At 38.1% G+C, this 13,575-nt stretch overlaps 2 pseudogenes; both read right to left on the reverse strand.

Moving 5' to 3' along the window:
• Positions 1 to 3,015: 3,015 nt before the first annotated feature.
• Positions 3,016 to 8,819, reverse strand: LOC149160919 (F-box protein At4g00755-like; annotated as a pseudogene).
• Positions 8,820 to 10,992: 2,173 nt separating this feature from the next.
• Positions 10,993 to 13,042, reverse strand: LOC149160920 (uncharacterized; annotated as a pseudogene).
• Between the last annotated feature and the right edge of the window lie 533 nt (positions 13,043 to 13,575).

Consider the following 13,575-nt stretch of genomic DNA (forward strand, 5'->3'; position numbering starts at 1 on the left):
GCAAATAAAAAATAACAATGTGTTGGTTCACTTGCTCATAAATTCTACATATCTCCATCTTCATTTCTGCATCTTCTTCCCTTCAAATCTACTTCACATCAACTTCATAAGTGTCAGGTAACTAATTCATAATAGTTCAATCAACTCTCTCTCATTCTTCCATTCTCTAACCTCTTCAATGCCTTCCAAAATCATATCTTTTATAAAGATAGTTTGCTGGTTATTTGTATCCCACATAGGAATATGAAGTGAATAGGCTTGACTCTTTTCCTTCCACTCATTCATTTCCAAACTCTTCATATCTTGAATATTAGAACACAAAAATAAATAATCCATCCAATATTAATTTCAGCCACATGTAATCATTAAATGCATCAACCTAATGCCAACATCAAATATCAATATTTATCATTAATGCATCACAACAATCTTTGCCTTTGCCTTGGAGTCTCACCTTTGGATCACAACAATTCAGCTTAATCAACAATTTCACATCACAAATCTTTATTAAACAATCCTTTCAACATTACCCAAGCCTCGAGCCTTCAACATGCCATCAAGGTATTTGTTTCTTCTTTGTCCCTTGCTGCGTCTTGCTACTCCTTGCATTGTTGCTTCTTGTTTCCCCTTTACAATTCCTTGCTACTGATCCTTTGCCTTTGTTGTTCCTATTGTTGCTTGGCCTTTGCTACTCTTTTTCCTTCTTTGACTTGTTGTTGCTTCTTTATCTTTTTTTCCCTTGTGCTGCTCCTTTGCCATCAATGACAATAATGCCAACAGTCTCCCCCTTTGGCTTTGATGGAAACACATTCATCCTCCCCCTTTTATCTTGAAAATGATTTCTCCTTGGTGTTCATAACCTCTGTTTACCTCCCCCTTTGACATCAATGGAAATGTGGTTAAATATGTCTTGTAGCCTTCCACTGACCATGGGATGACACCAATGCATTATTACTCTACAATCTGCAATATTTTGTCTTGTACAAGTAATATTGACACTCAATGAACGCTACTACAAATGGAAAATTAGGGCTCCTCTAGATTGAAACTTGCTCCAAAATGAATGTTTCTCCACATGATATATAAATGTTGCTTCAAAGATGCTCAAAATGTATTAACAATACAAGAGAGTTGCAAAACATTGTTATGAGAACACTTTGAAATTTTTTTTGCAAGAATTCATAGGATTAACACATTGTAGAGCACATTGCAAGAATATTGTTGGGAGAATTCTTTGTAAGGCATTGGAATTGTGTGTATATAAACAATAAATTCCAAATAATACTCTCCAATTAAAAAGTGTCGATTGATGAAAGCTTGACTATATATTGCAAAAGGAATTCTCTAGTAGCCACCCTTAATTCAACCGCGTGACAGTGAAAATTGAGAGATGACATAATATAAAAAAAGAATTGTCTTAATTTCTGTTGATGATCGTATTCAAGATAGCCTTGATACCACTTCTTCATGGAAAGTGGTGTTCTATTTAATATGCAAGTGAATTTGTGATTATAATCAACAAACGATCTCCTCCAAGATGCTCAAGAGTGCGGAAGTGGCAGATTCATGTTTCTAGGTAGTGACATATTCATAATTTTCTTGATTGTGCATTCACCCATGATGAGTGAATAATCTGCACCTCGACCTTTTCTTCTTATGGAAGATGTTCCTCCATAACAAAATATAAACACTGCTCTTAATCAAACTTACATCTACCCTCGACCTTCGACACCTCCCTATTGGCCTCCACAATTGTTTAGTTGTATGTAGTGATAGTTTTTTATGTGATATACTCTATTATTCCCAACAACATGACAAAAATTGCAACATCATTCGAACAATATTTCTCCTTATTGCATAATAGATAACTATTTTTGACTTGAAAATGTTGATGAACCCTATATTGCATTCAGGCTCTTTGAAAGATTATTTGGATTTTAACAAGCTTTAGACATCGAAGATTTGAAAGAGATGAAAACACTACACTGGGCCACTCTTCAATCTAATTATTTGAAAAAAACAATGTTTGAAGTAAATTACATAATGAAAGTTCATTTGGAATCTCTTTGATTTTGTTCATGCAAAGATTCTGGTTCACCAGTTCATTTTATTCCCATGCAATGGTTGGTATGATTTCTAGGCCCTGTCCACTCAATAATAATGTCTTCATGCACATCCGCACCAAGCACATTCGAATTGATACAAATTGACTAGTAATCAACACTGTCTCAAAATATCGAGAAATTGTTTTGCAAAGGGAACTATAACTTCAGTTATCCAGACAAAGCACAGTTGTGCATATTCGCTTTCCTACACCATTGTATTGTCCAAAGTCTAGTTGTTGATACTCTTTCAGGGTTAACAAAGTTCAAAATTCCCAACCATAAGTCTTCAACAATATAAATATATTGATGCATATATACCGGCATTGTATCAACCACCAACACTGCATGTGGACAAGATAAATAACATTGCATCAACCAAAACATTGTTGTTGTCATGATGGCTTTCTTTCATCAACGCCTTAGGCATCCTTCATTATCACTGCACTGTCATAAATCCACACACACATATAAAATAAGATAAGGTGGCCACCCAATGCCATAAAGTGGAGGTTGCATCACCACCATTGTTAGATTGGCCAGTTGTATCCGTCCTTCACCATTTCCCACACCTCAGAAAATATCAAGGCTGCCTAAAAATTTGAGCTCCTCGTACTTTCGTTATTAATAAAGCATCCTATTGAACTGTTGTACATAAGGATCAAATAATCCATTCATTATTGTATGACGGACTAGAGCGCTGATGGATATTATTTACATCTTTGTGAAAATCAAAACCTCGGGTGGTGAACCCATATTAGTGTATCAAGAAACCAATATAATTTAAATACCATAATACCACTCGATTGGTTGAAGAACATCTAACATAACATATTTTATAATTCCAACTCCAAACCTCTAATTCATGCTCCCAAATACTTTAAAATATACCTCCTGGATTGACCACATATATTTAATATAATCCATCTGTCTGTTGTCTTTGAATCCTACCTAAGAGTTCAACTTGTAATATATCCCCAATACATAATACTGGCCTTGGAAGCTTGAATGATTGTAATTCATCCTCTTGTAACACTGGCTACCCTTGAGAGATATATGTCCAAACATAGTTTTCACAAAGCGATCTATCAAACGATATGGACCCATCCAATACAAAACTTTTGATTCTTGGTGATGAGATAGAATAACCAAACAAAAAATGAACTACACTTGGTGAATATATAGGATTTCCCCTCTGGAAGTAAGCTTAGAATGGACGTAATTTAACTTCATGCACAACAGACAAATTCTTGTGCAACCTGTAAGTCAATGTCTCAGATACATCTTTATCATTTTCTCCTTTACTTGACCAATAATATGGCATGTCGTTTTCTTCATCCAATGGACACAATGTCCAAATGATGCTTTCATGTGGATGGTTGTCAGTGCTAGAAGCACAAATAGGCTCACATATGCAACTTTTCTCCATAGGTGGTTCAATAAGTTCATAAGCCAGATTGCCATAGATTCTATGTTCCATATTTAAATTTGTCCAAGATAAATCTTTACTTGAGCTTGGTCCTCCAGAAATGCACATTTTATCCTTTTCCATCACAGAATTAAACCTGGACACTTCTAGACATATGCTTGTTGGGTTGTGTTATATTCTTTCCATGACTAGCCCACATAGTTAACCGGGGGATTAGGAGGGGGGCGGAGCCCCTCCTTTGTTGCGTCGATTGTGTAGCGGGGGGAGTCACAGGGGGTTTGAGGGGTGCAAGTAACCCCACTCTATGGGGTCCGTGGCAGCGCCCCAGAAAATTTTGGTTTTGGACCCTATGTTAGGTTGGGCAGACCTACCTATGGTTTTGTGCATGATTTTCGCACATGGTTTTGGACGCGATGGTTTTCGGTCCATGGTATTGGATGCTTCGGCATGTATAAATATGTATTGTAACATTGAAAGGAACATAATGAAAAATCAAGCTGGTAGTCCCAGTTTTGGGATCCAGGGGAAAATCTCTATGTATATGTGTTTTATGCATTATGCTCTCACATTATTTCTTTTCTATGTTTTAGAATTTGTATGCAGGTAATTTCTGTATGGGGTTAAAACCTACATTTGGTATCAGAGCTGTTTTTGGCTTCAAGGGGACGCCTTTGTTACTGAGGGGTTTCGCTCGGGCCTGTGGTAGACCCTGTTCAGTGGGAGATCTGCGAGATCGATTCTGGTGGTGAAAGAAGATGACGAGCAGTGCAAAGATAGAGATCAAAAAATTTAATGGTCAGAGTTTTGAGTTGTGGAAACTCAAGATGGAGCATCTGTTGGTGGATAAAGATCAGTGGATCGCGGTAGATCCAGGTACTAAACCAATGGGAGTGTCCAATGAAGAATGGAAGAAGTTGGATCGGAAGGCAAAGAGCACAATACGATTGTGTGTCTCAGATTTAATATTGTTGAATGTATCAAGGGAAGCTACGACGAAGGTTTTGTGGGACAAGTTAGGGACTTTGTACCAATCTAAGTCTCTAGTGAATAAACTGTTCCCACAGAAAAAGATGTATAATTTGAGGATGAAATATGGAGACTCGGTGACAGAGCATATGAACGCATTTAATATTGTGGTAAGTCAGTTATCATCTATTGATATTAAAATTATAGATGAAGATAAGTGCATTAGTTTGTTGTGTTCTCTACCAGATTCGTGGGATAGTCTGGTTATTGCAATAGGTAGAAATGCAATTGCCTTGCAGTTTGATGAAATAGTCTCATCCTTGCTAACGGAGGAGATGAGACGGAAAAATATGGAGAGCTAGAATGGTGATGCTTTCTCTGTATGAGGATGGTCCCAGAACAGAAACAAAAATAAGTCATCGAGTGGGAGATCTAAATCTCCAGGAAAATCTGTAAAGGTGGCGTGCTAGAAATGTGGAAAGGAAGGGAACTACAAAAGGGATTGTAAATCTAAAGCTCCTGATAAAGGAAAGGGATCTGATGATGCTCCTTTTGCAGAGGAGAAAACCACCTTAGATGAAGGTGGGGATGTGTACTTGGCTTCTTCAAGTACACATGTAGATCATGAGGCATGGTTGATTGACTCGGGTGCATCCTTTCACTTCACTCCCCATAGAGAGTGGTTTTGTGAGTATGAGAAATATGATGGTGGTGATGTCTTCCTGGGGGATGACAAGAAGGCTAGAATCGTTGGTCGTGGAAAAGTAAAGTTGAAGTTCCAAGGTGGAAGGGTTAGAACACTTCCGGGTGTTCTGCATATTCCTGCATTAGCCCGAAATCTGATTTTTGTAAGCAAGCTAGATGATGCAGGTGTAAAAACAGTGTTCGAGAAGGATACCTGCAAGATGGTTCTGGGAGGACTAGTATTGATGCGGGGAGTTCGGATTGGAACTCTGTACATGCTACAAGGTAGCACTGTTGTTGATGGGTTCAACAGTTTTGTGGTTCATGAAAGTGGAGCAAAAAATCTAGTGGTGTTTGGAGAGAAGACCATGTTGTGGCATCAAAGGCTTGGACATATTGGAGAGAAGGGCCTACGAATACTTCATGGTAAAGGTATGGTAGAAGGTATGAGTAATAGATCTCTAGATTTTGATTTCTGTGAAAATTGTGTATATGGGAAGCAGAATCGTGTGAGTTTCCCCTCTGGTGGTAAGAGGGCGAAACATATATTAGAGCTTGTGCACAGTGATGTGTTTGGACCTGTGAAGGTTCCATCACTGGGTAAGTCTGTGTACTATGTATCATTTATAGATGACTTCTCAAGGAATACATGGATATATTTCCTTAAGAAGAAATCTGAAGTCTTTGACAGGTTTAAAGAATTTAAGGCTCTGGTGGAAAACCAGACAGAGAAGAAGATAAAGGTGCTGAGGACAGATAATGATGGAGAGTTTTGTAGTAAGGAATTTGAAGAATTCTGTAAGAAGTGTGGTATAGCACGGCAGAAGACTACTCCATATACACCTCAGCAAAATGGAGTTGTAGAAAGAATGAACAAGACATTGATGGAAAGGGCAAGAAGCATGCTCAGTGGTGCTGGGTTAGGACAGGAATTCTGGGCAGAGGCAGTGGAGACATCATGTTACTTGGTCAACAGATCACCTTCATCAGCATTGGAGGATAAGACTCCACAAGAGGTATGGACTGGTAAAAAACCCTCTCTTTCACATCTGAGGGTAGTTGGATGTGATGCATATGTACATGTTCCAAAGGAGAAACAAACCAAGTTGGATAGTAAATCTGAAAAGTGCATCTTTATTGGGTATAAAGATGGTTTAAAGGGTTATAAGCTTTGGAACCCAGTAACAAGGAAGGTTGTGTACAGCTAAGATGTGGTGTTTAGAGAGGTGAAAGATGTTATTAAACATGTAGTCCAACCAAAGGAACCTGAGAAGATAGAGTTTGAGCTAAAGGAGGAAGAATCAAACTCTACAACGGAGGAGGAATCAGAAGATGAAGAGCCACAAACTCTGGGTGTGAGAAGATCAGTTTGAGAAAGAAGGCAGCCAGAAAGGTATAGTCCATCTACTTTCTGTTCAAATTTTTCTTTATCTATTACTGATGATGATCCCATAATTGTGAAGGAAGCAGTAGATTCAGAAGATGGAAAACTCCAGAAAGAGGCCATGGTTGATGAAATGGAATCTTTGCACAAAAATGAGGCTTGGGATCTGGTGGAGTTGCCGTCTGGAAGGAAACCCATTGGCAGCAAATGGGTGTTCAAGAAGAAGACAAATGCATAAGGAAAGGTGGAGAAATACAAAGCTCGGTTGGTAGCAAAAGGTTATTCCTAGGTGTCAGGAATTGATTTTGGTGATATTTTTTCTCCTGTTGTCAAGGTAGCTTCTATTATATTACTTTTATTTGTTGTTGCTACTTTTGATTTTGAGGTAGAACATATGGATGTGAAGACAACATTTCTTCATGGGGATCTGGAAGAGGAGATCTACATGAAGCAACCTGAAGGCTTTGCAGTGAAGGGTAAGAAAGAATTGGTATGCAAGTTAAAGAAGTCTTTGTATGGGTTAAAACAGTCACCAAGGATGTGGTATCAGAAATTTGATACATTTATACGGGGACTTGGCTTCACCAGAAGAAAAGTAGATCACTATGTGTATTTTAAATTAATTGGTGATCGTGTTATTTATCTAGTCTTGTATGTGGATGATATGTTGCTGGTTGGAAATGACAAATAAATTATCCAGGATTTGAAGACCCAATTGTCCTCCAAATTCGACATGAAAGATCTTGGTGTTTTAATATATATTTTGGGCATGGAAATTAAAAGGGATCGGGCAAAGAGGAAGCTATGGTTAAACCAAAGGAAGTATGTCGAGACAATATTGCAGAGGTTTAATATGCAGGATAATAAACTGGTGAAGATTCCTATTCCTATAGGTGTAAAGTTATCTTCTGAATAGTGTCCCAAGACACAAGAAGAGGAAGAGGATATGTCCCATGTTCCATATGCAAGTGCAGTCAGTAGCCTAATGTATGCGATGGTCTGTACTAAACCAGACATTGCACATGTAGTGGGAGTATTGAGCAGGTTTATGTCAAAACTAGGGAAGGAGCATTGGACAACAGTGAAGCGGGTTTTCAGGTATTTGTGTGGCACTAGTGATTATGGTTTGTGCTACCAAGGAAGACCAGGATTGGACAGAGTTTTGGATATCTGTGGCTTTGTTGATGCGGACTGGGCTGGAGATCTAGATCAGAGAAGATCTACAAGTGGGTATGTGTTTAACTTATTTGGAGGTGTAGTCAGTTGGATGAGTAAGAAACAATCTATAGTGGCATTATCAACTACAGAGGTAGAATACATAGCAGCCACTCATGCAAGCAAGGAAGCAGTTTGGTTGCAGAGATTGTGTTCAAGTATGGGGTTAGTACAGGGAGCTATAAGGATAGATTGTGACAGCCAAAGTGCAATTTTCTTGGCAAAGAACCCTGCTTACCATTCAAAGACAAAGCACATTGATGTTCAGTATCACTTTGTGAGGGATATGATAGAAGACAAAAAGGTGTTGGTGGTAAAGGTGGACGCTTTGAATAATACTGCAGATGCATTGACAAAATATGTGAGCTCTGAGAAGTTCTCTTGGTGTAGAGAAACAATGAGCATTGCAGGGCTGGATAAATGACTAAGCTCTCTTGTGGCCCTCTGTGGAAAGAAAACAACAAGTGAGAGAATGTTGGGTTGTGTTATATTCTTTCCACGACTAGCCCACGTAGTTAACTAGGGGGTTAGGAGGGGGGCGGAGCCCCTCCTTCGTTGCGTTGATTGCGTAGCTGGGGGAGTCACAGGGGGTTTGAGGGGTGCAGGTAACCCCACTTGTTTTGGACCCTATGTTAGGTTGGGCAGACCTACCTATGGTTTTGTGGATGATTTTTGCACATGGTTTTGGACGTGATGGTTTTTGGTCCATGGTTTTGGACGTGATGGTTTTCGGTCCATGGTATTGGATGCTTCAGCATGTATAAATATGTATTGTAACTTTGAAAGGAACATAATGAAAAATCAAGCTGGTAGTCCCGGTTTTGGGATCCAGGGGAAAATCTTTGTGTATATGGGTTTTATGTGTTATGCTCTCGCATTGTTTATTTTCTATGTTTTAGAATTTGTATGCAGGTAATTTATGTACGGGGTTAAAACCTACAATTCTGATGCAAAGGTCTTTAAAGCATCTACCTTCAACTACAAATCGTTGGCAGGAAATGGAAATTGTAGTAACGCGAGCAAGATCCATAGGCTCATCCAGGTAACTGAATTGTTGGCCTGCTAAACCTGAGTCTAGGTGATCTAGCAGACTTGGGGTATCTTCTTCCATGGATAGATGATAATTGCTGGGTCATTCTCGTGGAATGAAGGCACGTCTTCTTGCTTGAGAACTTCAGCTATGTTGAATTCACCATATAACATTGTTGATATATATTCACAATATTCATGTCAAGTCTACATCTAAGTATATTTTTGGTGCATAAGTATTCGCTACTTATTCACATCATATGCATATATCCACATTAAATCTATTCCCTGATCCTTCACAAGATCCTCGCTTCTGAATAGATCCGGCATCGGACTATACAAACTGAAGACCAACATTGCCTTTTTTTTCCCATCTTTGGAAACTCTAACAGCCACTTTTGCAGAGATGAGATGAATTTGAAAGCGCAAAACATCTCTCGACCAACCCTGCTCGGGCTTCCTACAGGGCAGTGTAGTAACCACAAGCACGAACTTGGTCTCGTTGCTGATCTCGGGAAGGGGCATAGTCGGGAAGATAGGGGTATTGTATTGTTCTTCTTCATCGATCCACTCGGGGAACAAATCGTTCCATGAAACGTCCTCGTCCACCCTTTCAAAATTCATTCCTTTGGGTTGTCCCAGAGCTTCCCATTGCTACACTTCTTCATCTTCAAAATTCACCAGCGTGATCTTTATGCCCTGTGTGATGTTTTTCACATATCCTATCATGAAATTCAGCCTACGCCAATTGACAACATGGTTTTTTTTTCTTTTTTTTTCCTGCTTGATTCAATCTCTATTGTCAATAATGGCTAGAAAGGCACCAGTGTGAACCTTCCCAATTTCATTCCCTCATTTTGAACCATAAATGTGTGCTCCCAAGTCCCAATGCCCTTATTAGTGATGGATAGATGGATGGAGTCGGTTCGACGAACGATGTTTCCAATGCCAATATTCACAAGAAATATCCAACGTTGACAAATAAAACTCCATGACTGTGGTAATGTTATTCAACACTGCTTTTTCAATGTAATGTTTCTCCTTCAATCACACTGATCCAACCCAATTTATCCAACTTTTCTACCTTAACGCATCTAGGGAACAAAACCCTAATATCAACTCTGCATTCTATAATGCCCATCAAAATGTTGTATTTCCAACTCAATTCATGCATTGAATTGCCACCTTTGCAGATTTTTAGCCCGTGTAGCAAGGCCATAACTTCATTTAAAAATTCCTCTCCATACACTTCAAGTTTCTCATTCTCAAAGGGCATGGTTATTTCCAGGTTTCCATCCAAGGGATGATGGTGATTAGATGACTAGAAGGATATCTAAACTATGTAAAATCTGCAGGAAAAGAAGGGCTTACCAGGGCGATCATGGCATAAACATCTCACAAGGATCAAAGATTTCCAAATTAAAGAATGATGGTAATCTCAATGATTGTTTCAGCACATATGCATGACAATAAATTCTCCATATCTAAAGTAACGCTACACCATGCAACTGCTTCCACTGTGCATATAGTAACGCTACTCCATGTAAATGCTTCCAGTACATTGTCCAATACGATGTCAGTTGTATAACATAGTAAATGTTGGATATATGTTTCCCATTGTGTAACACACTAATAAAAATTGGTCAGAACTTTCTAACACCATATGAACATTTCCTTCACCATCAACAATAATCTATAACGCATCATAGTTGTCGAATATAATATGTCGCCTGCCAAGTGAATATCCACTACCCATTATCATCTTTTTGACATTAACGTTTCACATTTCTACAACTGCTGCCAGACTTTAACGTTGCATATTTAATCCAGTCAAATTCGTGCATTATGATAGATGTCAATTCTGCCAACGCAGACAATGTAATAGTTTACTAATCTGGAAACATATGTAACGGGTTCGTCTTTGTAACGTTCTCTAAAATTGGAGTATTCTCGATTGAGATGCTTTGAACTTTTGGAAGAATGAAACTATTCTTCAATACTGTTTTATTTTAAATTGTGTTCTTTGAATTATGACCAGACTATTGTGACATTTTCCTCTAGCAACTCTTCTAACAAATCTCTTGTCCACTCCTCAGCCATTCGGGTGATGAGATTCACTACGAACGGACTCTTGATATCTTCACAAGATTGTAAATGCATTGTTGTTACAACTCTCTTGCATCCTATTCTTGCTTTGTTACTTTGTCGATAAAAGGAGATACTATCTATCATGCTGCCCATAATATGTATGATTGATTAATAAGATACACCTTCCCTAAGCGCTCTAGATAGAAGTCCTGCAAGGTTTGAACAATTGCAATGGTGCCATGAAGGTTTACATTCTTGTATGCCCAATCAACAAAATCTGCTATAATGGAAAACTTTGTTTGTCCTCTTGTAGTGCTAACAGACATTTTATCGAAGGCATAGAAAACAAAACATTTAAAAACCTCCATAGTCAACTGGAAAGAAATGTTCCTTGCTAGAAGAAGAACCATTATTGGCCTTCCCACTTTGTCAAATCCTTGCATGTAGACATTTTTTATTTTTTTCTTTTTTAAGCTCATTACAGACCATTGTTTCTGGGATGTATCCAAGGGGTACACAAGTCTGTCTCCATTTTCTATACTTTGCAGACATCTCACAAGCCTTTTCCACATTTGATTCCTGGGCATACAAGAAACATAGAAGTGTAGCATCATCTGTAACCTTGGAGGCAGGATCTTCCTTTTGAATTTTGTCTCTCATAAGCCACAACTTGTCTCTGACCGCATCATAAATTGAATTGTTGATGTTTTTGTTTGCTTCATGTTACCCATTTCAGTATGATCTCATACACAACTTTGATCTCACCATGTCCGTTATCATATCAGGACATTTTATGGTCTCTCTCCCCTTGGGATGTTTCTTCTCTAACACTGTCATTAACCTGGTTCTTTATTGATCTCATGAGAAACTCTCCTCAAAATATTAATGATGTTACAATTTCCATCTTCTTTGAACCATTAGCAATTAGTGCAAGCGTACAAGGAGTTTTATAGGTATTGAAAATCAATTTATTTGTTGCTTGGTCCATTATTACGATTGAGGTTGTGGTTAGATGTTGTATTTATTTCAAGGCTCTCCAAAGTCCCTTGACCTTGTTTTAATCCAACACTTCTAACATCTTCTTTTATGTTCCTTTTCTTTGTCTGTAAGTTGGATATAATATAGTGGCAATGCCATCCACTAAATTATTTTATTCAACATATTTTCCAGAGTATAAATGTATTTCACACCTTCATATTCAAGGCTTTATTGTCAATATTGGGGTTGCTCTCCCCCTCAGGTGCTACTGATCTAACACTGACATATTCTTCCTTTTTTTCTTGAGTAACTCCCCTTGAGACCAAGCTAGGTCACTGGTTGTTCTTTATTCTTTCTCTTCCACACTTTAGTAGGTTGTATTCTCTTATTTTCATTTCTTTCATTTTTTGATATGCTTGGAGTTGCTTCCATCTTCTGTTTAGTTCTCTTTAGAATATATGGCAGCTTACAATCCTTTGCTTTGTGGCCAAGATTATTACAGACAAAACATCTTGTGTGGCCAAGAAATAGAGAAAATGATGTGTTTCTTTTTGCGTTCATGTTTTTCTTCATATACACTTTGCATTCAAATGCCTTATGTCCAAATTCATGACACATATAACAATAACCATAGAAAGAGTTTATGTACCTGGTGGCTGATGTTCTCCTTTGATTGTTTGTTTGAGGATATCTTCTTGCTTGTTGTACGTTATGCTGATTAGTCTTGACTTTATTTCTCTTACATTCTACTGCTACATGTCCAAGTCCATGGAAAGAAAAACACTTGATATATTTTCCAGGCGAAAAGAATCTCCTTTGAGATCTTCTGAATTTGTTCAACTCATCTCTAGGAGGAAATGACCTTTTTGCAAAAATCATTTTCTGTGACTCACTCTTTGGCTCTTGTTGTTGCTGCTTGGTATTGTTTGCCTCTTTGTTATTTACTCTGCTTGTACCTTCCTCTAGTGGTCTTTTCAGGGCTGCTTCATTATCCTCTATGGATGCCTTTGAGCTACTTCTCTTTTCTTCTAAGTCCTTCATGGATGTTATCTCCTCTCCTAGTTGCTTACAGAACTTGTTCTTTTCATCTAACTCTCTTCTAGCTGAATCAACCTCATCTTCTAATATTTTACATTGTAGGTCTCTCTCCTTGAATTTACTACTCATCACCTCTTCTAGTCTCCTTGCTTCTTCAAGTTGTGTCTTTAGGCTGACAATTTCCTCCTTGTACTCATGTTCTTTCTCATCACATATCTTCACGAGTTTATTCAGATCCTTGTTTTCATTCTTCAATATTTCTATGCTAGCTAATGATAAGTCAAGCCTAGCTTGATTTTCATTTGATTTTTCATCATGAGAGTTAGACACATTCACACAGGTAGAGGTTTAACTTTCCTTTTGAAAGGGTTTTTTCTCCTTCCTCTTTCCTTTTCATTTTTCTACATTGTTGCTACTAGCCTCTTCATGCATCAGCTACAATTTATCCCAAATTTATTTTGCAGAAGTTAGATCTATTTTGTATCAATATCGCTATTATGAAGATTGTTATACATGACAAATTTTGCCTTAGCATCCCACTGTTGTTCTTGCAAAGAGGGACAATCTTTGCAGTAGCCATCACATACTAATTTCTACACACTCGGATCATAAGCTATCAGTTTAGATTTTACCTCATCTCTCCATTCATGAAGGTTTGATCT

This window comes from Pinus tabuliformis, chromosome 5_2 (assembly GCF_031772625.1).
Source record: "Pinus tabuliformis cultivar Carrire ecotype Pingquan chromosome 5_2, CPIR1, whole genome shotgun sequence".
Classification (NCBI taxonomy): domain Eukaryota; kingdom Viridiplantae; phylum Streptophyta; class Pinopsida; order Pinales; family Pinaceae; genus Pinus; species Pinus tabuliformis.